The sequence below is a fragment of the Balaenoptera borealis genome, assembly GCF_965194805.1.
Source record: "Balaenoptera borealis genome assembly, chromosome: 18".
NCBI classification, from domain to species: domain Eukaryota; kingdom Metazoa; phylum Chordata; class Mammalia; order Artiodactyla; family Balaenopteridae; genus Balaenoptera; species Balaenoptera borealis.
In genome coordinates, this window is record NC_138877.1 from 73,614,886 (window position 1) to 73,642,525 (window position 27,640).

General features: G+C 38.6%; 1 long non-coding RNA gene across 1 annotated transcript; it reads right to left on the reverse strand.

Annotated features, from left to right (window-relative positions):
• On the reverse strand, nt 1-27,500 carry LOC309615820. Its single transcript, XR_014237078.1, has 2 exons — nt 10,527-27,500; nt 1-10,187 (listed from the first exon to the last, which is right to left on the reverse strand). It is a non-coding gene; the product is annotated as an uncharacterized lncRNA (long non-coding RNA).
• Between the last annotated feature and the right edge of the window lie 140 nt (nt 27,501-27,640).

A 27,640-nucleotide genomic window follows, 5' to 3' on the forward strand; every position in this document is an offset into this window, starting at 1 on the left:
TTGTTTTTTTTGTTTGTTTGTTTGTTTGTACTGCAGGTTCTTATCAGTCATCAATTTTATACACATCAGTGTATACATGTCAATCCCAATTGCCCAATTCAGCACACCACCATCCCCACCCCACCGCGGTTTTCCCCCCTTGGTGTCCATACGTTTGTCCTCTACATCTGTGGTTAGAACTGATTTTAACATCTTACTGGTTCCCTCATTCACTGATGAGTTAAATAAAATTTAAACAGGTGTTTATTCTATATTTTTCTTAGAATCATGATTTTATCTTTTTGAAAATTATGTATTAACAGGTTTAGAGGCAGGTCATCTATCAAAACTCTGAGTTGATCAACTTAACAAATCCAGTTAAACTGCGCTGCCGGACAAGCACACCTCAGGGGTGGCTTAAGCCAGGCATAATTCTTCCTGCCTCAAACAGAGAATCACAAATGGCAACAGAAATTTAATTTTGCCCACTGTTTCTCTCACATTGTAGTCCTACAGACTTTGTGTTTTGTCTTGTCCCTGGCTACTATGTGGTTGGTAATATACTCCTCACTGGAGGAAACAATTAGGAATTTGGTTTTATTATCTGACAATTTGATTCTCTCTCTAGACCTATTCTCTTTTAAGTGAAAGATGACCGATGATCTCACTATTTAGCCCTATTGCTTATTTTTCCATTTGTGAGCTCAAAGCAACTACTTACTGACTTTATACACATTGGGAAACAGAACACTCTTTGACATCTGGACTGATGAACTTTGGTACCTTTGTAGCTGAAGTGGTTGAATGGAAGCTTTCTACCCTGTGTCTGCGATTAATAAAGGCCTTGCGCTCTTCTTATGCCTATGAAGAAATATTTCCCTTTCTCTTTACATTAGAAAATGTCTGTTCCAATTATTTTATGCATATAAAAGAGCATCCAATACATTCAATATTCTCAAAATTCAAAGAAAATTAGGAAAGAACTTCTAATATTTTACATCAGACCAGATTAAAAAAAAATCTTTTAAAAAAAAACTTCTACTTCAGAAACATTTTAAGATTCCAAGTTAATATAATTGAATAAATCTTTGACAAATTAGACTAATTTAATAATATTGTATTTTTGAAAAACAATCTATATCCTTTCTCTGACCTATCAATGTTAACTACAATTCAACCCTACGATTTACTTTATTTTGGCTTGTTTTCTCATGATGATAAGAGTTAAATGTCAGTTTCTAAATTTAGATTCTTCTACTGAAAATAAAAACATTAATTCCACATGCTTAAAGATATGAAAAAAACTGCATTTAATTAAATTAAATCATTTTGTGATATACTTTTTATATCAACAGTAATTATGTATAGAGTGTCAGTTTGACGTTTAATTTCCATATTCTTTAGGTTGCTGTAACATCTTGGCTAATATTAAACTGACTTTAATATTGGGACTATTGGGAATCCATAGAAATCAAAATAATTTCTCTTTAGGATACAACAGTGAAGACTTAACTACAAAATATAAATTTAAGCTTCTGTACTTTTGCTTGTTATTTTTATATGCTATACAGTAGGCTCTAAGTTAGCATCATGTTAAAGAGCATATTCAATTTTGTCATTTAGAGACAGGTGTCAGGGATGCGTGAGGCTGTAGAAAGGTGCGCATATTTTGCTAATGTGCTAAATAACAGTGCATGACATCAGTTCTCAATTATTCACACCCAAACTCAGTTTTTTCTATCAAATAATTATAATCATATGGGTGATTAAGACTATACTAGGATTAACAGAGTCACAGAAATACAGGTGAGTATGTCTTCCAAGAAAAATGAGCAGTTTGTTTTCAAGTAAAGTGACTGATATTTCCAGAATAGGAAAGAGCGGAGTTAAGGACAAAACTTGGAAAGTGAATTTTATATGTCTTTGTTTATAATACCTGAGCCTGACATGAAACTCAAATGCTTTAAATTTTGGCAGATTTCACTTAGTTTTGATGCACTTATTCCCTTGGTTTGTTGATTCGTGACTCACCTACAATATGCACAGTCATTTTTTATCTTTTGTGTAAACTGCCAATATACTAGAGAATCTGCATCTTACCTGAATAATTTTCTGTATTGACTTTAGTATATTCTTTATTATTTAAAAATGTCTTCCAGTTTATGAAATAGCTAAGATTATTTATAATTGGATTACTCTCTCTGTTTACATAAAATCTTTTATTGTCATTTTGATCAATTATTTAACTAAGTGCTCTTTCTCAGGTACCCATGATTTTATCCTCAACAAATGCTCAAATCTGCTCTGATAATTCTTTAGATTTTGCCTTTCTAAGATTGTATCCTAAATTAAGAAAAAATAAAATTTTGTAAATCTTTTACGTTTAAAACTATTTTTGATATTTCCTAAAGGGTCCGTAAGAAAAACAAAGGTTTGTTCTTTCACCTTATTAAAAAAAAAAGATACTAGAAGTAATAGGTTTGTTTGATGTGCTCCATATGTCTTAACAGTGTAGTAAGCGCATGGGAAGGGCCGTTAAATCAGTAGAGATGCTTGGCCTTTGCTAGACACAGTTTGAACAGGAAAATATTGCTGTATTAGTTTATTTGGGCTGCTGTAACAAAATACCAGAGGTTGGGAGGCTTAAACAGCAAAACTTTATTTTCTTACAGTTCTGAAAGCTGGAAGTCCAAGATCACAGTGTTGGGAGGTTTGGTTTCTGGTGAGAATTCTCTCCTTAGCTTGCAGGTGGCCGCCTGGTCGCTGTGCCCTCACGTGGCTGTTCTGTGGGTCTGGGTGTGCTTCCCTGGCGCCTCTCTCTCCTGATAAGGACAGCAGCCGTGCTGCATTACGGCCCCATCCTTATTATCTCATTTTACCTTAATATCCTCCTTAAAGGCCCCATTGCCAAATACAGTCACATTGAGGATTAGGCCTTCAACATATGAATGGGGGAGGGACATAATTCAGTTCACAGTAATTATTAATGTAAATATTTCAGAAATTATACAACTTATGGGAAGGCCCTGGAGATCTGTCAAAGTTCTGGCTATCCAGGATACATTCTTAGCTCAGAGGCTATATTAGCAAACCCTGATGAAATGGTTGTGTAGTATACCCCAATAGAGAATTCCTCTCTGCTCCATTCTGAGATGATCGGCTATTACAATAAAATACCCACAGCCATTCACTCTTTACCAGCTATAGGTACCTTCTTTTTACACTGATGCTTACTGTAAGATTGATATAAGCCTCACACCAGAGTTTTCTTTATAAAGAAAAACAGTCTGAAAGCCTGGTGGAAAGGTCTGCAGCGAGGATTTTTAACTACTGATAACCTCCAGAATGGCCTCCTGTATACAGACTTTTGAAATGACATTACCTAACAATTCTGAGAGAGTATCCATAAACGGAGTCAGGCTTTGCAGGCCACTTGATAATCTGGAAGTAAACGTCCTTCATGAAAGCAAGACCTGCAGAACATGAATTAATTGCATGGGTGTGAACTGGTAAGAGAAACGGAAGATTTTGGAATAGTGTTAATATTTTTTAATGTTCTAAAAGATATATAACGACTCTTTTGAAGCAAAGTTGACCCTTAATTTCATAACTCTGCTTTTGAAGGTGAAACATTTTTCAAAGGTCTGATTCTCACTGACTCCCCAGAAGTCAGAAACTTTATTAAGTCTCCTAATGATTTAGGAAGTGCTGTGTAGATATTTGCATAGACTCTCTAAGAATGTGGCTTCCTCTTCATAGGATATAAATGGACACTTTGTGCAACCAAGACTTGACTTGGAGAGCCATATTTGAAAATGATTCTCATTTAATCAGGCCTGACAAGCCCGCTATTAAGTAACAAGGCCGACATTATGTGTGGAGCCCAAGCCCAAAGCCTTCCCTGAAAAAGTCATCCAGGTACCTGGCTTACAGTGTCATTGCCTCAGGTGATAACAAGGATCACTTGCTGGCCCATCACATACCTTAGCCAATTTGAGGTATTCACCCAAATGTATAGAAAATACTGTACAAGTGAAGTCTGGTAAAAAGAGTATCTTAAGGCTGGTTTTCTGGCTTTGGAATAGCAAATAATAGAGGCTTTTAAAAGCCCAATCCAAGATTCTTAGTGAAAACTCCCAGATATAACTATTTCCTGGCCTCACTAGTAGCTTAGTAATTCACTGATTTATATCTACAAAGCAAACTCAAGGATGCCCATACGGCTAATTTAAATTCTGTTGCTCCTATGTAAATAATCAGGTCAAATATAATGAGACTTGTCTTTTTGTTATCAAGAATTATCTTTGGAGATTAATTTCATCCCAGTTAGGGAAATTGTCAGGAAATGGGCAGCAGGATTACTGGGTGCCCTTTCAGTGAAATGCTGAGAGTTAGTCCAGCAGAACCTCTGGGTGATTGTCTGATTCTTTAAGAGTGCACATCTTTGGCTGTTTTACAATTCTGTATAGAAAGAACTCAAGTTGTAAAAAATTAATAGTAATGCAAATGTTTCTTTCCATAGGCGTGCAAATAATTAGTGTTCATGGTAGTACAACAGCACCGTGTCCCCTGGGGGATATATATCTCTGTACGTCAAATTCTCATTGGAACCAGTTGTAACATCTTATTTCTTCCCCCATTAATACGTCTCCAAGGAGACAAATCAGGAATAGTCAGAACTGTAGAAGGAAAACAAGGAAATTGTGATATTAATGTCTCCAAAGAGAGGGAGTGCTTTCAAGAAAGATGGAGGCGTAACTGCTCCTAATGCTCCTGAGAGGTTACGTAGGATGAGGAGAGAAAAATACAGAGCTGTTTTAGTGGAGTGAAGGGGCAGAGGGAGATTATGTGTCAGCTGAGTGAGTAAAAGAAAATGCTGGAAACAGGTACTGACAGCTGTGGTGTAATAAAAACTATATTCGGTCTTTGTCCCCAGTTCCCAGCTCAGAGCTCCTAAAATTCTTGCGATTTCCTGAAAGATAGGAGTGCCTTTTGTTATTCATTATAAGCCCCTTTCTAGCACACCTGGGTTTATGCTAATGAGGTGATGGGGGGGATGGGGGCTAGAACTCTTTATTCAAGGGTTTTTATAACCCAATTTCAAGCCTCTCTCCCCTCCCTGGATGTTACTGGATTATAAAGGAATACTGAGTTATAAAGACTCTCTTGACCGAAGCGATTCGGAGCGCTTCTGGGTCAGTGAACGCACTGACACGTCAGGAAGGTGGCGCACCACTGGTCCCAGGCGGCCTCGGCCGGCAACGGCCTGAAGCAGGGTTTAGCTCCTGACGGAGACTGAGGTCGGGCCGTGGCAGGGAGAGCGCCGAATCCTGGCCACTAGACCAGTGGTCAGCGACAAAGCCCTGGCCCTACAGCTTTGCAGAAAAGAATCCCCCCAGAGACCGAGAGTAGTGAAACAAGTAAAGAGTTTCTTAGGAGGAAAAAGAGTACAGTACGTGTGGACATACAGGCAGGCTCAGAGAGAGTCGTGCCCTCGTGGTAGTTTGAATTACTTTTATGGGGCATTGCTTCCGGGTTTTCTCTGGCCAATCATTTTGCTTTGCCTGGTTCTGAATCCGTATTTGGTATAGCTCAGGGTCCCCCCATGGTCCTCCCATGTGTGCATCTCTCAGCCAAGATGGATTCCAGTGAAGAGGCCTATGGGTAGCTTGGTATCACTCCCCTTGTGACCACCAAGGAGCTTTTTAGTCTAGTCGGGAAGGTCTCCTTGACTTCGAGAATGAGAAATATGTGGTCTTTTATCTCTTATCTGGGCAGGGCTCAGTCTCTTCTCTCAACTGTCCTGCTATTTTCATCTTGGAGGACTGGTCCACAGGGAATGAACTCCAGCTGCTCACCCTGGGGGGCCCAGCTATCTCCTGCCTCAGTCCTAGAAGGCACGGAAGCTCTCAGTCACTCCTCCCTCCAATACACTGTCCTTTGCATCTCTTCCATTTGGCTGTTCCTGACTCGCATCCTTTAAAATAAACTGAAAATTGCTAAGTGTAGTATTTTCCTGAGTTCTATGAGTCGCTCTAGCAAAATCAAACCTGAAGGGAAATCATGGAAACCCCAAATTTGTAGTTGGCCGGGCAGAAGTGTGGGTAGCCTGGGCACCGCTTTTGCACCCAGCATCTAAAGTGGGGGCAGTCTTGTGGGCCTGAGCCCTTGTACTGTGAGGTCTTCTCTAACTCTGGATTGTTCGTGTCAGAACTGAACTGAATTCTCAGACACCCAGTTGGTGTCAGAGAATTGGTTGGTGTTAGAAGAAACCACCCAACAGCTTTTTTGGGAAGTCTGGTTTTCATGGAGACGAGGATACCGCAGTAGTGGAATGGACATATAGGTTCAAGGAATACATGCATAAACCAGGGAGATCTTGCGTTTTGTATCCTTTTCAACAAACTTTTATAGGTATTCTTTACTTGATTCCCACAAAAATGCTGTAAGTTAGGGGGAGATAACATTACTATTCCCAGATTACAGAAGAGAAAAGAGAGGCTTCAGGAAGTTAAGTAACCTGTCCAAAGTCACATAAGTATTTTGCAGTGAAACTGGAACATTAATCCTAATCTCCAGATGATTTCACGGTTCTTTTTGACTCTAAAAAGTATAAAATTTGAAAGTTCTCAATTTAACTTCGAAAACCAATTTAAAATAAAGAATCAGGGAGCTCTGGCTCAGCACCTAGAAATATACCTTGAAAGACCAATAATGGAATCTCCTTTTTATGACAGGAGACAATGGCAAAGTCCACATCAGAAGAAGTCTTAGCTCCAGTGTAGGCTGGCCTGAGCAAACCTCAGTGGGAAGAATCTACCCAACAGTGCACAGGCTTCTGTAAAAGGTGGTGGACCAAAGTCAGAGGAAGCCCCAGGAGAGAGTATGGAAAGGCAGGCAGCCCGAGGGAAGAACAGGGAGAAACAGGAACTCAAGGAACCATAATAATTGCTTTTAAAGATGTAAAGGGCTACTACATAGAGGCGGAATATACTGGATTTGGGTTGTTTTAGTGGGCAGAACCTGGATCAATTGATTCAAATGGATATCAAAGTAATTTTCTAACAACCACAAATATGCATTAGTGAAATGAACTGCCTGAGAGTTACTGAGGTCCTGTTCTGGGAGGTATTCAAGGTGACTTTGGTTGAAAGAGCGTGAAAAATGTCATAGTGGCTACTTAGAAATTTCTTGGGCACTTATACTAAAATAATCCCTGTATTTGTACTCTGATTCTATGAAAAGTTATCTGGAACTTTAAGCATGTAAAAAAAGTCTGGTTAATCATTTAACTTTGAATTCAATAAATCAAATCAAGAAAAAATAATTTTTGAAGGTACAGCACAGTTTAAACTATTTCCATTTCTTAGAGAACAGCAGCAGAATTTACTGAAATACGTTTAATTAATTTGATGCTAAAGAAAAGAACAAAGTGGAGCAGGTTCTAACCACTTATCATTTATTATACTAAATAAAAATCTTGTTGTGGTAGTTTGGTATTTACATATTCTGCCCTGATTCTGTACAGAAGCTGGAATCTCTGTGGCGAAGGCAAGCAAGACAGAAGCAATCCAAGTCTGTTTAATTTAAATAAATATACTAAAATATAAGGAAATAATAATCCACTCTAGATAAGAAAAACAAGACTTTATACACACATTCTGAATGCATTAACTTTTAATGTATATGGACTGAACGTCTGTGTCCACCCACAGTTCATATGCTGAAGCCTAGCCCCCACATTACTGCACAGCATGGTGGTGTTTGGAGATGGAGCCTTTGGGGGCTAATTAAGGTAAGATGAAGTCATGAGGGTGGGGCCCCCATAAGGGGGTTAGTGCCCTTGTAAGAAAAGACGCTGAGCGCTTGCTCTCTCTCTCCCTTGAGCACACACAAAAAATAAATAAGTAAAGGTCAAGGTGCACACAGAAGAAGGTGGCTGTCCACAAGGCAGGAAAAAAATCCTCCCAGGAGCTGAATCTGGGGCACCTTGACGTAGGACTTCTAACTTCCATAACCGTGAGAAAATCAACTTATGTTAAGTCACCCTGTCTGTGATATTGTGTTCTGGCAGCCCAAGAAGACTAATAATAAAACATATTTTTAATTTTTAAAAATAAGATTTTAACCTGATGAAAATAAACTAATGATTCATTAAAAATGCAAATGAAATTAAACTAATAGAAGAAGTCTCAGCACAGAGACCAGGAGTATTGTCCTCCACCAGGAATTGCAAACTCAGCGGCCTCAGGGGACAGGCAGGGTCCATATCAACAAAGGGGGAGAGTCATAGATTCATCATTGCCAACATGTCTTAAAGCGTTTCACTGTAGCATCATTAATTTTACTAGATTCAAGAACAATTCTATTGAAATTTCTTTATTAGTTCATAAAACTTTGCATAGTGCATCTTTTCTATGTCCAAGAGTCTTGTTTTATTTTTCATTTTTTTCACTTTTGACAGTGACATGGATAAAGAAATATTTCACTCTTTTACCTAACTTTAGGAAAAATAAAAGCGTAAGTAGGTGATAATTGGAAATGCTATATGGTCAATCTCAGAGTCCAGGAGGCCACAGGGAGCAGGGAAGCAGAGGGACATGCCCAGTCTTAGAAAGACAGCCTCTGTACACAGCATCACCATGGGCGGATGTGGACTAGTGTTGGGAAATTTTACAATCTTTAAAGAGAGGCTGGAAATCCAGGTTTTTATGTAAAATCATCTGTTATTTTTAATTCATGGAAAGCAACTAATTCAATTAAAACAACAGTAACTTTACTTTGCAGGCCACACAAAGCCTTGTCATGTAGACCCTGAAACTGATTGGATCAACATTATAGAAATTATCTGTTAATATAAAAACAAATAAAAACTAGACACCAACAATAGGATTGTTGTTAAACCCTTATCTGACTTGCTGATGGGTATGTGGAATTCCTTAGTCAGGCACTCAAACAATGGAATAAATAATACATGTTTCTGCATCCTTTTTAGTATGGTTGTATATGGACTATGGGGATGCAGTACATAAATTCTTATACAATTATGTCTAATAACCTCAAGCATAAATATAAATATATTTTAGTTTAAAATGTACTGTATATAATTTGATTAAAATAAGACAGCCATTCCTCAAGGAAATTTCCAACAATTACCCAAGAAAGCTTAGTATTTGCATACTGACACTAGTAAAGTAAAAATTAATTGCTTCACTGAAGTTCTGTTTTCATCTAGCCACACTCTCCTGTCCAGGTTTTTTCTGTCTTAAGGAAGCTCTCTTCAGCACTGTAAGTCACCACTTATCTTCAGTTTTTAAAGTTTCCTTAATGCCACTGGTTCATAGAATATGAGTGATGAAAAGGCCATCTATTGTCATTGAATGCTGAATTTTTAAGGCATTATTTCATAACAGGTACATATGTGTATATATATGTATCTGTAACATATAGATACACACACACACACACACACACAAAGTACCCCTCCTCCTCACTCACAGTTTCTCTTTCTGTGGTTTCAGTTACCTGATATCAACTGCAGTCCAAGTACTTTAAATGGAGAATTCCAGAAATAAACAATTCATAAGTTTTAAATTGTGCACCCTTCTGAGTAGTGTGATGAAATCTTGCACCATGCTTTCTGCTCCTCTCCATTTTGCCCAGGACATGAATTATCCCTTTTTTCAGTGTATCCACACTGTATATGCTACCTTCCCATTAGTATAGGAAAAAACATAGTACTTATAGGGTTCGGTATACTGACAACACACAAGAGTTGTGAGTTGTGAGTCTTGCTGAGGACGACAGACCAGGAGCAGCCACTCAGCTCTGAGGAAACTACTCCCGGGCTATAGTCTTCAGCAAGACCTTGAATAAAACCTAAACTCACTACTCTTATGTTGTGTGTTTTTCTTTAAGTCGACAGGTACTATCTATGGTTTCAGGTATCCATGTGAAGTCTTGGAACATAACCCCCACTGGTTAAGGAGGTACTACTGTACATATAATTGGGGCTATTGATTCTTCACAATAAGTTGCTCTTAACTAAAAAACATAGATACATATAAAATAACAGTTAAAATAAATCTCTGCTGTAATGTTATTAAATCCCCTTAAACATAATATTTAAGAAGTACAAAGAGGGCCATTATTGAAAAGAAAGTGTATCGATGTTAAAAAATAATTTTTAAAAAAAGATAATATGAGGGCTTCCCTGGTGGCGCAGTGGTTGAGAATCTGCCTGCCAATGCAGGGGACACAGGTTCGAGCCCTGGTCTGGGAAGATCCCACATGCCGCGGAGCAACTGGGTCCGTGAGCCACAACTACTGAGCCTGAGCGTCTGGAGCCTCTGCTCCGCAACAAGAGAGGCCGCGATAGTGAGAGGCCCGCGCACCGCGATGAAGAGTGGCCCCCACTCGCCGCAACTGGAGAAAGCCCTCACACAGAAACGAAGACCCAACACAGCCAAAAATAAACATAATAAATAAATAATAAATAAAAATTTTTTTTAAAATTTTAAATAAAAAAAAAAAAGATAATATGAAACTCATACACATATCAAAAGACCCCATCAAATATTTTATATTTTATTTAACCTTCCATTTAATTAGGGAACTAGTAAGATGGTACAATAGGTTCAAAGTGGAATTCAACATAACACACACACACACACACACACACACACACACACACACATGAAAGGAAGCAGAATTTGCTGCCCTAACATACGTCTCTTTGGCATATTGATCATATTCAAGAGGCTGTAGAGACAGGAGAAACTCTGAAAACGGAGTAGAAGTTGCCCTTTTGTAAGAGACATTTTCATGTATAAGGGAACTCTCCATTTTTAAGGGTGTCTCCCTCTCTGTACCAGGAAGAGAAGGATGACTAAATGGATAAAACCTCTTCTCAATGAAGAAGGCAATGACTTAGCTCTGCATAGAAGCCATACCCTGTTTACTGTGCCCTCCCTGGTAACCCCCCAAAAATGCCCCCCAACCCCCAGCATTCTTCCCTTATCTTCAGCTGGAGATGGTAGTTTTCCGGGGTCTCTCCCATGTATATAGGAGGTATATATGTTGCTAAATGTCTATTTGTTTTTCTCTTGTTAATCTGCCTTTATTTCAGGGGTATCTCAGTCAAAAACCTAAAAGGGAAGAGGAAATATTATTTTTCCTCCCCTACACAGGGAAGTCAGAAATGCTGAGATGAATTTACAAATAGATGCAAAACTGGCTTGTCCGTGGAGGTGTGCGTGGGGCGCAGGGAGGGGAGACATCCAGGAATGACCTGTCAATTCCTGAGACAGAATTCATTTGCATTTCCATGGACAGGTGTCACTTTATCAACTGTCGGTTATTCACACTTTACGAATTTCTACCTAGTTCAAAAACAGTTAAAACAGATAACCTGAAGGGTTACCCTGAAATAGATAGGAAGCTGTTTTGGAGTTTTTTTGTTTTGTTTTTCCCATTTCAAAATCTTTCACTGGCAGTGTCTTTCCTGTCAGTGGAATATATGCCTATAGCTGATGACTACACTCTATGACTCTGCCAGGCTGCTGGGTCCCTGTCCAACTCAGAAAACCCCTCATGCCTACCTTAACATTAGTGTTATCTCCCTTCAAACTGGATTAATGGTATCCATGTTATATGACTTTATTTATGTTCTTTAGTTAAGAGCAAATATGTGTGAAAAACCAATGGATCCTACACACACACACACACACACACACACACACACACACACAAGTTCCCATAGTCTATAGTCTTATCCACTTGTGCCATATCATGGTGGCCATTCAGTTAAGTAGCCTATGTCCATAGTTCATAATAAAAAAACTATAAAGCTTCAGATGACTCTATACTCCTTTTTCGCCCAGATCTTAAATGGTATCTGTCAGCTGAACAGAAGAGCCATTTTTCCTCTCCTTCCTTTCCTCCTTTTTTCTTTCCTTCTTTCTTTCTTTTGGAATTCTCTAAAGCAAAGAAAGAAAGAAGGGAAGGAATTTGGCAATAGGTCAGTTAATTTCATCAACATAGACAAAGTTAAATTAGCAGGCTGAATTATCAAGATTGACTGTTTCAATTGATGCAGTTAAGTCAAGGAAATTGTCAGTTCTCTGCTTCACTTGGTGATATACAAATGCGGCCTGAGGTGTGACTGAAGTTGTGACTGATTGGAAAGTAATCACAGGGAAACAGGTGGGGTAGCAACAGCACACATATCAAAACACAGAGCCAAACAAGGAGCATCTACTACTTTACAGTCTTCTTGCCTTTTCATTATTCTTATTTTTATTTATTTATGCCTTTAAATTCAGTCTTTTCCTAAAAATAGAAAAAAGCTTAGTTTGCTTTATGGATAAAGAAGTAAAATAAAATACGTCTTAAAAAATCAGACAAAAGAGGCAAGTGAAATAAAGTTTAAAAAGTAAGAAACCAGTAGCAAAGTTAATCCATGAAATTTGCCTGTGAAGTCATTGCTTTTCCCAACAAGAAGTTTCAAGGTGAACTCTCAACTTCCGGCAGTAGAGGGGAACTGGAAAATACACGCAGTTACCAAAAGCACAGTCCCTGGGTAAAAAGCAAGCCTGCTGATGTGAAATGAAAGAGGCTGCTATAAGTACTAACGGAAACAATTTTCAGATTCACTCCACTAAAGAAGACACTCTGTGATATAATGACTATTGTCTTTAACAATATCTTGTGTTGATTTCTTAAATACCCTTCCAGATAAAGCAATATCACTGCAAAGTCCAACTTGGCGAAACATTTCTGGGAAAGGGGAGAGGAAGGGCACGAAACGATGTCTAGATATTCAGCTCTCTGACACTCTGACTTAATCCAGGAATCACTTCCAAATAGGTAGGATAGACTGGATTTTATTTGTACATCTTCCGTGTTTTATCTTTTTATGCCTTTGCTCACTTTCTAAATCAAGACTTAACACTTTGGTGTTCTTCCTTGAATGACTAACATAAGTCTAAACCTTAAGAGCACAAATTATGTACATTGCACACACACCTACAAAGACTCTTAATGATGTTATTTTAGTATTCTGTCATGAAAATGGGAGATGGAGCATAGTTAGTCTTCACTGAAAGTATTCAACAATATCAATAAATTGATTAACTCTAAGTCTTCTCTTTAATAGATTCCATACACTTTCTTCCTCCTGTCATCAAACTGTCAAATAACTAGTCTTCACTTCTTCAGCTGCATTCATGCCCTGGTCCCCTGTCATCTGGTTTTTGCTGTCAGCAGAGCACAAAACTTCCGAGGAAGAAACATTTCATGACCTTTCAATATGACGGACATTTTCCTTTCCTTACATTTAAACTCTCTGGCCCCTCTGACTATCCCCATAAGCGTCCCTGGTCTCCCTCCCTACTCTTGCCTCCCTCTCCATCTCTTTCCTGAGCTGTTCTTTCACTCATCCTTTGAAGGTCACCCTTCCCCTACATTCCATCCTCAGGCCACAGCTTTCCTTGTGCTACCTCATCAGCCAGGGGCATGGCATAAACAGATGGCACACTGCCATGGCTTTTTAATTAATGAGGAGAGTTTAATAAAGGCACTATCTACAAAGGGATAGGTAGGTTCTGGGAAATCAACAGAGGGTAGTTCAGAACTGTAGGGCTGGTAACAGTTGGGAGACTTCATCATCCCGAGGCCTGAAGGAAATCAAGGGATGAGAGGTCTCAGCGCTCCCCAGAGGGAGCCATATGAAGAGGTCCACCTGCGGGAGCTGTGGTCTCTGACAGAGAATCACACTCAACCTTCTGTGACTCACTGACCCAGCAGGGAAGGAGCTCAGGAAACACATATGTTTTCACTGTCTTTCTATCTCCCAGTTTTCTCTCAATGTCTCCCATTGATCAATTCAGCAAAAACCAGAGGGCAGCAGAGCCCACTAACACAGTTCACTTGGGTCAGTGTTCTGGGGTCCAGAGCACAGTAACAAGGGCAGCTCTGAGGGGCAAACGGAGGACATGAAGCTGTAACACATACCCCCTGGACGATTTATCCGTTCCTGTGATTTCAACCACAACCTATATACAGGCGACTATCCAGCCAGGTTTTCAATTGAGAAACCTAGGTTCACCAATGACCCAACAGTTGCATACAGTTCCCTGTACCCACTAAGCTCTTTCCTACTTCTTTAGCTGTACTGCCCTTTTCTTTACATAAATAAACTCCTTCTCTGCCCTTAAAATGTGTCTGTTATTTCTAAAGGTTCACAAGTACTCTTTTCACAACTGCTCTTAAGGTGTCTTCAAATTTTTATTTAAAATTTTTTATGTATAAGCCATACTCTTAAAAGTATAATTAAATAGACCATGTACTCCCAAAATGAGTTATAAACCAAATTACAGCCCATTAAAATGCACTGAAATTAATTGCTATTTATATTGACTGACTTTGAAATAAGTAAATTTTATAAATTTGAATTTATAAAAATACTAATAAGATATTGTTTTGATATGTTTTAAATTGTGTGATAATGTGATTATGCATACAACTTTTGCGTCAGGTAAAAGGAGCTTCTGCTGCTGAAATTGTTTAAATGCCATTGTTCTCAGTTGAGAGATCAGGAAAAGCAGTAAAGAGACTCTGGGGGAGTAAAGGCACTAGGGGGGTGTCCATTGGATTCTTTCTTCTGGTTTAATCCTCCCCACACCAGAAACGAGTCAAGCCTGTGATACATCTACCCAGCACTGGGTTTCTGAAAGAGACACCAAAAGGACAGGTGGGGAAAAACATGAAGTCCTCCTTGACATGAGATGTCAGCCAATTATCCAGATTTCCATCAGAAATCCAGCACAGCACAAGAACCCTTAGATTTATCTAACATTTTTGTAAACCAATACTTGAAAATGCTAAAAAAAATCACAGAAATTAACAATATGGGTTGATGTGAAATGGGGGAATCTTGGTCTTAGTTAAAAAATAAAACAAAAATCTTGATTTCACTTCTAGGAGGAATCTAAAGTAAGTGAACTCAAGGAAACAGAAAGCATAATGGTATTTTCCTGGATCTGAGGGAAAGGGGAAATGGGAATCAGTGGTTCAATGGGTGCTGTGTCTCAGTTTTAAGAGTTGAAAAAGTTCTGGATATCTGTTGTACAACGTGAATACAGTTAACATTACTGAGCTCTACACTTAGAAATGATTACGACAACAAATTTTGTCATGGGCAGCATTATTGTCTCATTTTCCAGATGAGGAAATTGAGGCACAGAGAAGAAAAGTAGCTTGTATCAGGTCACACAACCACGAAATGGATGATGAATTTGAATGGATGATGAAATCTGATGAATTTTTCAAAGTAAACCCATCAGTGTAACGACACCCAAATCAGAAAACAATGTATCACTATCACTCTATAAATTTCCCCCAGACCTTCTCCTGGTGACACTAATCCCTAAAGGAAAACTCCTATCTGACTTCTACCATCATAGTATAGTTAAGCTTGTAGTTGAGTTTAAATAAATGTAATATAGAGTGCAATCTTTTGTTTCTGGTTTGACCCACTCAAGAAGTTCTGAGTTTCATCCATATTGTTGGGTACAACAATAATTCATTCATTTTTATTGCCTTATAGAATATCCATCTATAGATATATTACAACTAATCCATTCTCTTGTTAATGAACATTTGGACTGTTCCCAACTTTGGGCTATTCCAAGTAATGCTGCATGAACATTCTGTGCGTGTCTTATGGTGCACATATTTACACATTTCTGCTGTATAAATACCTTAGAGTGAAATGATTGGGTTGTAGGAGATCTGGAATTTTACTTCAAGAATTTAACTCAATTACAGGGCTTTTTGACAAATCTGTGCAATTCCTTGGGTTTCACTATAGCCCTAAGGCACAACTAAATACGTTTTCCATTTAGTCACTTACACATACATTTAACTATTTATTCATTGTGTATATGTATATATATATATGTGTATATATATGTGTGTGTGTGTGTATACAGTAGTCCCTTGGTATCCAAGGGAGATTGGTTCCAGGACCCCTGTGAATACCAAAATCCACAGATGCTCAAGTCCCTTATATAAAACCCTATATAATGGCATAGTGCAGTCAGCCCTCCATATCCGCAGATATGGAGAGCCAACTATATGTATGAGAGAAAGAGAGAGAGAGGGAGAGGATGATAAAGTTCATTATGCACTAGGCAATGTGCAAGTCCTGGGGTAGGAAACTAAAACCATCTGAACCTGTCCCTTACCTTCATGAGACTTTTCAGTCCAACAATTTGATTTACTATAGTTAACCAATAGGCAAAAAACAAGTAACAGATTTAGCATTTCTAAATTTCCTGCCATTCACAGAGCCAATTAAACTAGACTCAACATGCTAAAATGACAAACTTTTTTGATCACAACAGACCTTCTTGCATTTGTATAAGCTGAACTATCAATATTTATACCATTTACCATTCAATCCCACTTGCTGCATCCAAGATCAGTCTCTATGTCTGAGATGCTCCCTGGGGTAAGTAGCCCTCAAGACCAAGAACCTGGGCACAACATACCTCCGAGATACTGCAGGTTTGGTTCTAGACCATCACAATAAAGCAAATACAGTAATAAAGTGAGTCACATGAATTTTTTGGCTTCCCAGTGCATATAAAAGTTATTTTTACACTATACTGTAACTATTAAGTGTACAATAGCATTATGTCTAAAAAAGCAGAGAACATACCTTAATTCGAAAATAGTTTATTGCTAAAACATGCTAACCATCATCTGAGCCTTCAGCAAGTTGTCATAATAACATCAAAGATCACTGATCAAATATCGCCATAGCAAATATAATAATAATGAAAATGTCCGAAATAGTGCAAGAATTAGCAAAACGTGACACAGTACCACAAAGTGAGCAAATGCTATTGGAAAATAGCCCTGATAGAATTCCTAGACGCAGGGTTGCACAAACCTTTAATTTGTAAAAAAATGCAATATCTGTGAAGCGCAATAAAATGAGATATGCCTATATTACAGATTGCCAATGGTTCAAAGCTTTACTTTATCTTCTTAAAGAGATAGTATATCATATGCAGTGGAAAGACCAGTAAATGGTGGATCAAAAGAATTTCAACTACCTGATTTAGTCACGGCTTTGTCACAATCATGATGTATAAGCTTTCATTACCCACTGGGATGCTCTGGCCCTCACTTTCCACGTGTAAAAGAGTGACTGAACACAATGAACACCAAGATCTTTTTAGCTCATGGACTTTGCACTTCAGCTGATTGCTTACAGTTCTTGGATTGTTTGAATTATGGTGCAAAAATTTCACTCTCAGGGAAACTATTTACAATGCCTTGACTAATGTAGTCCTTTAACAGAAAATCGGATTGGGATTATTTTAGAATACACTGCATAGCACTGTAAAAATGAAACAAATTTCTAACAGTTTCCCTTAGTAAGTAAAAACCCGTATTTACCTTTTAGTTCATCTCACTTAATGTAGACTGTGAAAGTCTAGTGAACAATTTCCAAGTTTTCTTACTTATTAATTATTTATTTTATCAGCTTTCAGAATAAATGTCTCCTCCAAGGCTATACACATTACATGGGCAACAAAGATCAAACTAAAACAATAATGTCATTTACAGTACACACAAAAAAATAGTATATCCCACTCCATATCTTAAGCTCTCATAAAATATGGTTTTTCCTACATATATTTTCCATATGCCATCTTCACTCAATTAAAAAAAAAATTCCTGAAGCATTAGTGTGAGTTGCTATTTATGCCAGTCAATAATCCCCATCATCTGCAAAAAATATGTTTGTATCCTTTCGACACCCTTTAGAGATGAAAGGAAGGAATCTGTGTGCTAAAATGGCTTCATGTGCCCAAATCATGCAAATGCAAATTCTCTCAGCCATTTCCTAAGATTTGCAGATGTGTAAATTGCTTCTGTTTTTTTTTTTTAAGAGTAGGTATACAACGGTATGAATCTCAAATCAGCTTTTGTCCCACCTCATAGTTCTGAAATGTTCTTCAAATGATGAGGACTGATTTATTATTGTGGCATTGTGAAATTCTGAATGGGGTCTAATCTTTCATTTTAATCTTTTATGAAGCGACTGGGTAAAAAAAAAAATTACAAATGCAAAAGACGTGTGTCAGTGTATGTATGCACACATGTTTACATACATCTGTATATACGACACACTAATGGGGATCAGATCTCAGACAGCACAAGAGTGGCGTGAAAAAAAACCTTAGGATTTGGCACTGAATAGGATAAAGACTGTGTTTAATAAAATCTGGACAATAATTGCAGGGTTCTACAAATTATCCAGTACATAGAATACACTCAATAAAGTGTTTTCTTATCATATAACCATGGGAACACTCTCTCTGTGAGCAAACAGAATAAAGAAGTAATGTTTTAAGTTGTTAGATTCCTTACACCTACTTTGTTGAATTTATTTACTTTGTATACAATATACATATAACTACTTCACCCATCTGAGGAGAAATCATCTTTTCAAGACAGCAGAGAAGCACTGAATTCTATGGAAGAAATGTTATTTCAAAAGATATCCACATGTCTTGGAAGCAATTCCTTTTCCCCAGTGATTCATGGTGGCCCTTTAAATCACACTGGAGTTTCCTTAACAAATATATAATAAGGAATGCTGTGGGGTTTAAAAGTCACTCCAATGGAAAAACATGTATTAGCATAGTTCTTGAGTAAAAGCATGATAACCTGTGCATACTGGTGATCAATACAGTGGGTTATTATATGGATGAAGTCTGACTTCCCAGGAGCCACCCTGCCTGGGCAAAGGTAACTCCTTTGTCTTTTCCAAAGGAAAAATCAAAGTACAGTGGAATTTCCCTTTCTGGATTTTCTAAGTCTTTTTTCGTTTTCTCCAAAATAGCCATTCACACAGCTCTGCCTAGGGCATGAATAAAATCCACAGAGCTGACGAGAGCACTGCGAGGAGCCATTTGTAACTTCAGACAAGAGTTTGGAAGGACCGAGGACAGGGATGTCATGCCTAACGGCTGGTATGGTGACAGTTCTCTCTCTGGCCTGGAGTACACCTGCGCTCCTGAGTTCTGAGGGACTCCTTATGTGTCCCCACCGTGCCCACTGGCTGGGGATTAGCAAGCAGGAGGCACAAATAAAGCAAGGAAAAGACCTGAGGTTCACTGTCCTTTCTCCAAGTGGCTCCCCTCTGTTGCTCTGAGAAACAGGGCGTGATCTTATGAACAGACGCCTCTGAGGCAAACCTCAAGGGAGCCGAGCCCTCAGAACTGGGGGAGGTTGGAGAAGATGATGGGCAGAGAGAGGAAGTAGAGGGAGACAGGAGAGGGAAGGCAAAGAGTCCAGTGGGACACTGGATATACTCCCTGCACTTTTTTGATAGTGGTTCTTGGGCAGCTTCTGCTATATACAGGGTTTGAACTGGGATCACTTTATGATATGGTGGGGAATATAATTCTCTAGCCTTCCTTGAATGTACATAAGAAATACAGGCATACCTTGTTTTATTGCACCTTGCTTAATTGCACTTCACAGATATTACAGCATTTTTTACAAATTGAAGGTTTGTGGCTACTCTGCTTCAAGCAAGTCTATTGGTGTCATTTTTCCAATGGCATTTGCTCACTTTGTAGTTCTGTGTCCTATTTTGGTGATTCCTGAAATATTTCACACATTTTCAGTATCATTATATTTTTTATGGTGATCTGTGATAAGTGATCTTCGACATTACTACTGTGACTTGCTGAAGGCTCAGATGATCATTAGCATATTTTAGCAATAAAGAATTTTTTAATTAAGGTATGTAATAGACACTAGACATAATGCTATGGAACACTTAATAGATTACAGTATAGTGAAAACATAACATTTATGTGCCCTGGGAAATCAAAACATTTGTGTGACTGGCTTTATTGCAATATTCACTTTATTGACGTGGTCTGGAACCAAATCTGCAATACCTAGGTGGTATGCCTGTTTCAGTAATAAACTGCGTAACCTAAAAACAACTTTTTTCTCATTTTTATTTGTTGATATCTGCAACACCACTCTATGTCTACCTCATAGAAGGTACTCACTTCATCCTACTTTGAAAAGTTTGAGTTTAAATTGGAACTATACCATTGTTAAAAAAAGAAAATAAGTCCAAAATGGAGTCACTTGTGCTAAGACCCATGTCAGCAAACCAAGACAGTACCTAAACTGATTGCAGTTTCAGCCTCTTCCAGGAATGTAACCTTCAACCAGTTAATCTGGAATTACCTGGTCAGCACTAGCAAGATAATCTGCCTGACAGACCCCTGCCTTCCCCAAAGGAAGGTGACCTTGCCTAAAACAACCCACTCTTTGCAAGAGTAACTTCCTTGCCTCACCTCCTTCTGCCTATAAAAGTCTTCCATTTTGTACAGATGTCTGGAGCTACTTTCTATTTGCTAATGGGATGCTGCCCAATTCATGAATCATTCAATAAAGGCAAGTAGATCTTCAAATCTGCCCAGTTTAATTTTGTTTTGTAGCACCACTTTTCCTAGTGGTGCCATCGGTGATGATCATCTCATCAATTCTGTGTTAAATATTCAATAATAAAATAATCAATATTATTCCAGTGACATACATTTTAGCTTTAAGAATATTGTGAACACAACCTATTGCAAACACAAACAAAAGAACAAAACTGTAATTTGGAGTCTCTCTTCAAATTCAGCAGGAATTTAACAAACATTTCATGCCACACTATTTTGGGTCTAAATATTGCTGTTAACTTTTTTTGGTCTTCTAAAGCTAAACCTTTCTTTGCCAAAAATTTCAACCACCTCATTTAATCATCTTTCTAAAGAAATCCATTTTTCTTTCTAGCACGTCCTCAAAGATTTCTGGCCTAAAATAGAAATGTAGAGAAAGCTTTTCCAAAAACTCCTTCTCAGAAGTATAAGCCTTAGCTGCTGCTTGTTTTTTTAGCCCCCAGCTATCTTGGTTTCTGTTGCCCCAATTCATTATCTCCTTCAGTTGCTCTTAGATGACTATGTCCACCTGAGCACCAGGCCATGGACCTCCTCTTGGCCAGCACCATCCTTGGACCTCTGCGAAAGTTCCAATTGCTGAATGATGTTTGCCTCCTACAAATCTCATCTACCTTGGCTTCCGTGGATCTCAAGTTTTTCAGTTCACCTTGTCTCACTCTTTCTAAGTTTCTCTTGCTGATTTCATTAGTCTTTCTACTCCCAAATATGAGACCCCCGTATTTTACTCTATGTGCTAATTCACTCAGTAAATGTACCCATGACTTTACTTTTATTTCTGGTATTCCTCCCCCATCAGTCTATCTGTCCAAATAAAAATCCCCTTGATTAACTGACTGTCACCTCAAACTCAATGTGTTTAAACTCTGAACTCATCATTTTTCTTCAAAAACTGGCTTCCCTTTAAAATAATTCATTTCTGTCCCTGGTATGGTGTCACTGTTCTTGCAGTACATTTTGGAGTCATCATTCTTTACCAACCTTTTTTTTTCCCCATAATCTCATCGCAACTTTTTCATGTTTTTTCTTTAAAAAATGATTTTTTGCTGAAGCATTTCTCTCCACTCTTATGGCTATCACTTCATAACTGATTACCATCATTCCGCAATTCCGCATTTACATTATCACACAATTCTTGTGCCAAAACCACTTTGGCTTCCAAAGCCCACCAGTCTTCCTCAATACTTGGCAATGCCTCCCAGGTCCCACTGCTCCAAATTAAATCCTCTCTTACCTGATCGAGCCTGCCCTCAGCTGAGGTTGTTCTGATTCTGCGTAGTTAAAAACTGTCACATTGAAAATAAACACAGTAGTAACTTTATTATATGTTTTTATGCATGTTATTTTATTAAAAAGTTTTCTTGGCTGGGAAAAAATTTCGTATCCTTCTGTATGAAAACGGTTTATCACCACAGACTTAATTTAGGTTATAACGACTCAAATCTTATCTCTCTTAGCAGTTTCACTGTTGCTTCCTCTGAAGAAGAAAACCAGCCCCTTCATCTGTATCTGTTTAGCATTTTTATTTCATTATCTCCCTAGCCCTTTCCCTGAAACAGACGCAAAACCTAGAGCATCTCCCATTATTTCTTACATCGGATTACTAAGCATGAATGTAATTCAGGAGCCACCAACATGTTTTAATGCTTTTAACTTTTTCTCCTACCACAGTATAACTTGAAATTCACTCTATTCACAAATCAGTCCATTCTTCATCTTCCCAGTCTCATTCCCACATCCACTGACGCCAGCCCTCCATTTCCCTCAACCTCTCCCACACACCTTTCCTGAATCCTCCGACCTGCCTACTCAAGCAGCTCCTTCCTCTCCTGCCAGGCTCTCCTTCACATGCTGCCTCCTGGGCTGACTTCATTCTGCTCTCATCGCGTTAATACCTGGCATTACCTAACTCTCAAAGCCAGGTGGACTTAACTTGCTCTTACATTTTCATCCTGCTCATTGCTTTACTGGCCCTTTTCATGCCTAAACCCCTTGAATAAAGGTGGTTTGGAATTAATTGGTAGTGAGTCAAAGTAAAGACAATTTTCTAGCTATTTCACTTAGCATATAATATCAGAGATATTCTTATTCAATGGATATCATATGATCCCGGCAATAACCTCAGGTTAATAACATTCTAGAAGATTAGATTTGATATGGTCAAATAAATATATCCTTAGGTCCCAAAAGATAAGACTTTCAAACTTAAAGAGTACTGCTCAAAGCTTATTTCATCCAAAGACGGATAAGCAAATGTGCATCACAGAAGACCGCTCCTGCCCAGACCCCGCCCCAGGCTCCCCGGTTCACATCACCGCACACAGACCCCAACCAGCACATTTCAGGCAGCAGAGCAACTACTGAGCCAGATTCTCCTCAGGCTTATGGTGTTTCCTGCTGGCAATCTGAACACTTTTGTAAGCCAAATGCTGTAGAACAGTAGGTTAAATACAACCTCAGTATAGGTGTAGCTATAGAGAAGACCCACTCCAAAAGCATCTAAATTTGTAACAGAATATAGTTTATACTTTGCAAATTCTGTCTCAATATGAAATGACAACCAAATTGAATATTTTTGCCTAGATTTGCCTTATGTGTGTTTCTCCACATTCTGATAGAACACATTACATTCCCATTTTGGGGAATTCTTAACTAGTTTGTATATGTAGGCACCTTGAATTTTTTCATCTATGTTTTCCCAAATACCTTAGTAGGTATTTATTGTTTGATTTGTGAATGAAAGGGAAGGGATGAGTAGTTGACCTTTCTCTATAGAAACTTCTGAATTACTATTTGTTTTATCCCATTAAAAAAAGACATCAGATAGCTGTGGATTGATACGACCCTCAAAAGAACACTGAGGTAACACTGACTGCCATGACCTCAATCACTAATCATTATCAGATGCTACCCCAAAATGTCTCTGACCCAAGTCTCCACTCTGAGCTTGAAATCACATACCCAACTCCCTGCCCTATATCTCATCCTGCATCTCTTAGATATCGACAACTGGACCACTGGGGTCATCAGCTTTTCTGCCCTCCACTTCCCAACACCACCTGTGCTGAGAGAAGAGACTGGCTCCTCTACCTACAAAGTGACTCAAGTCAGAAATGGATACTCTTTTTTACTCTTGCATCTTCCTGGTTCCCCAAGTTCACACAATCACTAAGTCTTACCTATGCTTCCCTCTAAACGCCCTTCATATCCATTCACTTCTCTCCTTTCTTACTGGCCCTATTCTAATCTAGGCCAAACGACTTCTTGTTACAGTAATTCCTCTCCTCTCTGCCTTCATTCTTTCTCAATTCCAACCATTCCCCACACTGCATTCAAAGTCATCTTTGTAGGAGTGGCATCGTAACTGCGGATCTCCTGCTTAACCACTTTGTTATCAATCTTAGAATAGGTCCAAAACTTAAGAAATATATGTTACTCCATGACACAGGCCTTTCTTCTCAAATCACATTTCTTACCAACGCTTCCCCATGCCTAGCTGTTTTTTACTCCTATTAATCTTCATTACTTTCAGGACCTTGAACACAGAATGTTTTCTTTTACTTGTGGGCCTTCTCAACTTTTTGTTTCTTTTGATTGCAATCCTCTCTACTGCCATGCCCTTCTCCCAGACTAGGCAGCCTCCAGGTTTCAGCGTGGACAAGACTTCCCGTGGAAAGCTTTTCTTGATCCCTGCAGTCTAGGCTCAGTACCCCTCCTGCGTGGTGCTGCCCCCGTCAGAGTCCTGATGCTCTTCTATGCCCTTTCTTCAATTTGTCCTAATGTTATCACCTTACGTAACAGTGTTTCATTTGTCACAACTAAGATTGCTGGTACAACGCTACTAACTGAAACACGGACTTTATCTGGATTTGGCTAGTTGTCCCCCTGGCGCTCTTTACTGTGTTCCAGGAGTCCACCCACTGCACCACATGCATTCAGTCTTCATGTCTTCATAGACTCCTCCAATCTGAGACAGTTCTTCAGTCCTTCTTCTTCCTTGGCCTTCACATTTCAAAGAGTACTGGTCAGGTATTTGGTAAAACATACCTCATTTTTGCCTTGGCTGATGTTTTCTCATGAATAGACTTGGGTTATGGATTTGTGGGAAGAATGCCAGAGAGGGAAAGCGTCCTTCTCTTCTAGGAAGAACTTTTGATGGAAATCTGACTCCTATTTTTTGTAGTTGACCATATTTTTCTTTGTGGTTATTTTCTGTGATTTCAAGAGTTGTTTTTAAGTATAAGTCTTTACATTCAACATGCTAGGTCTTCGGTGAACTCTTTTTGATGTGACTGTTTGTACTCGTAAGCTCTGGAAAGTTCTATTTTATTTTTCTTTGATATTCCCTACCCCCTTCCATCTTTATCCTCTTTTAATCTTATTTATAGCAGCACTTATGAGCTGTTTGCTTACAGCGTATCTTGAGTTGCTTTCCTTTTTTGAGTAAATGAGTCTTGAGGATAATTTACTAATAGAGATTATCTCTTACATGTCTCAAGCCTAAGCTTAAGAGATGAAGGAAATGGATTTTCTTTCCGATCTCCACACGTTCAAAACTGAAGTATGGGGAGGCATAATTTTGACTTATTTTCCTTCTTCTGCTTTATATAATTATATTTAAAAAACACTTTGTCCGATTTTGGCCTCTGAACACTTGAAAGCAATGATTCGTAATGGACCGCATTCTCCATCTCCTTCTGTCCCGCAGCTGACGGGGTGGGCACGCTGAGTGTACACCTTGGCTTTCTCTCCGTGGTCCTAAAGGGATGGGAGCCAAGAGCGTGGTCCTTCTGACACCAGACGCTGCAAGCAAAGTGTGGCTGTACTTTCTCTGGCGAATCGGGAAGATGGACTATGCCTGACGTTGACAACACAGGTTTCCGTTGCCAGCTGTTCAGCTGTGGGTCACTCAGGTGCCCGTAAGTCTCCCAGCCACCAGCACGAGGTAATATTTCCTTTGTCATCGGCAACACTTTTCATAACCAAGTTTTAAACCATAAGATAAAAGCTAATTTTATGACTTCCATCTCCTCGTTACAGTAGGTCGCATGCAGACAATGTACATCAGACACTGCCTTCCCAGTTTCCGTGTGCAGTTTACTACGGTTTCTCTAGTCCATACTGAGTTACTCAGAAAACACTGTCAATCGAAATTCTAGGGCCCCTTCCAAAAATCAGTCCATCAAACACATACAACCTGCTAAGAAAATTAAGGATTTTTGGCGTAACATAAGTGGAGCCAACAACAGATTTTTACAGCTAATTCTAGAAGTTGAGAGGCTGTTTATCCAGGTTGCACACTGTACCTACATGGTGCTTCCAGCCACAAGCTGCCATCTAGCTTTATCTATTTCAGTATCAGTACTTCCATAAAGACAGGGGAAAGGTATTAAGTTTATTGTTTCTGGAAGTGCTTTTTAAAAATATTCACAAATGAGAGAGCTGAAACAAGTGGCTAAATGAGATTTTAGGTTATTAATGGATTACAGTAACTGCCTATCAAACATTAATGACTACAAATGAAGCTGTGCTATATTTATTTTGTGCAATAAATTTCATTTTAGACAAATGCATGGAAAGAGGATGATTTTGTTGGTTAAAATGATACTTGACAAAATTTCAGAAACTGTGACAATCTCCTAGTATTAGAAATACTTGCTGCCGATATAGCATTTCTTCAAAATGTAACTCAGTTCATGACATGAAGACACAAAACTCCGTTAAGTAGGTATGAAGGACCAGCTACCTGAATGTCTGGAGGAGGCTCCCTTCCTCTTTATGCCTCAGAAGCCAAACAAGTTATTTGGTGTCAATCTTGTTCCTACTCTTCCTTCCTTGCTCACTTAATGATACCGCCATTCATGCAGCTTCCAGATCTTACCATTAGACACTCAAGGCTCTAGGAAAGTTTCAAGATTCTTTTGAGACCAAAACAAACATACAAACACCTCTGACTATGTTTGATCATTTGGTCTATGACGGATCTAGAATGTAAGTTCTTTAAAAGTGAAGTTTAGATGTTTACTTAAGAGGTATAGGGAACTTCCACGCCCATGAACGTTCAGTGTTGTGTGGTGGGGAAAAGCATAGGCTTTGAAGATAGATCTGCAATTAATTTTACCTCTTTTATAGATATTAGAGGAACTTTGGAAAAGTTGCATAATTTGCATAATTTCAAATCTCTCTTCCACATATAAACGGATTCAAATGTTTGTCATGAGGACACTTAATAGTGACATATAAAATTAAGTGGCCTGTGCTATCTGGCATTTAGAAGTGCTCGATAATTGTAGCTACAGTTTTTTAAACATAATATAAAAATAAAAAGGAATCTCTCTCCATCGTCGATGACATAAATGATAATATAAAAAACAGCTATATATCCCGGAGTGTGAATAAAATCTAAGATTAGATGTGAAATAAAATTATCTAATAAAGAAATACGAGTATGAAGTGAAATCACGTTGAGTACTCACATGTGAACAAGCAGGCTTCTGGGAGGCCGCAGCCGGATTCTTACACCTCGGAAATGATTTATGCTCCGTAGACACTAAGGTTCTCAGCACTTCTTGTCTCCCTCTGTCTGTGAAGATACTCTTGGTAAACAGTCCCATGTCCCCTTCATGTCTTCCTTTCTTCCCTTCATTCTAATAATCACCTGTAACTACAAGAAAAATTACTGTCAGGTGAAAGTGGTTTTAATAGATCCTGCAATGAAAATTATAATTCCTCTAAAGCGGTAAAACTGTGATCTTAACAGGTAATACTCAGAAATATTCTTCCCAAACACTCATCTAACTCTTCAGTGATATTTTCTGAAGCTCTGAAAGAGTTTCCCCTTTAAAGAACTGATGTATAAAATATATCCACTCTCCCACTACAGATAAGAGCCACTTTAATCCCACATTTTATTATTGTAGGGACAGATAAGTGGAAAGATAGATGATGTCAAGCACTCAAATGATCAGATGTGTAAAGTCATAATTCTCCAGACCGCTTCACCATTTGGCCTATTATGGCTCCACAGGATACAATACAAAGACACAACTCTAAAAATTAAGGTTAAAAAAAACAAACATATTTCAGTTGAGTGAACACATAGGTGTGACCTC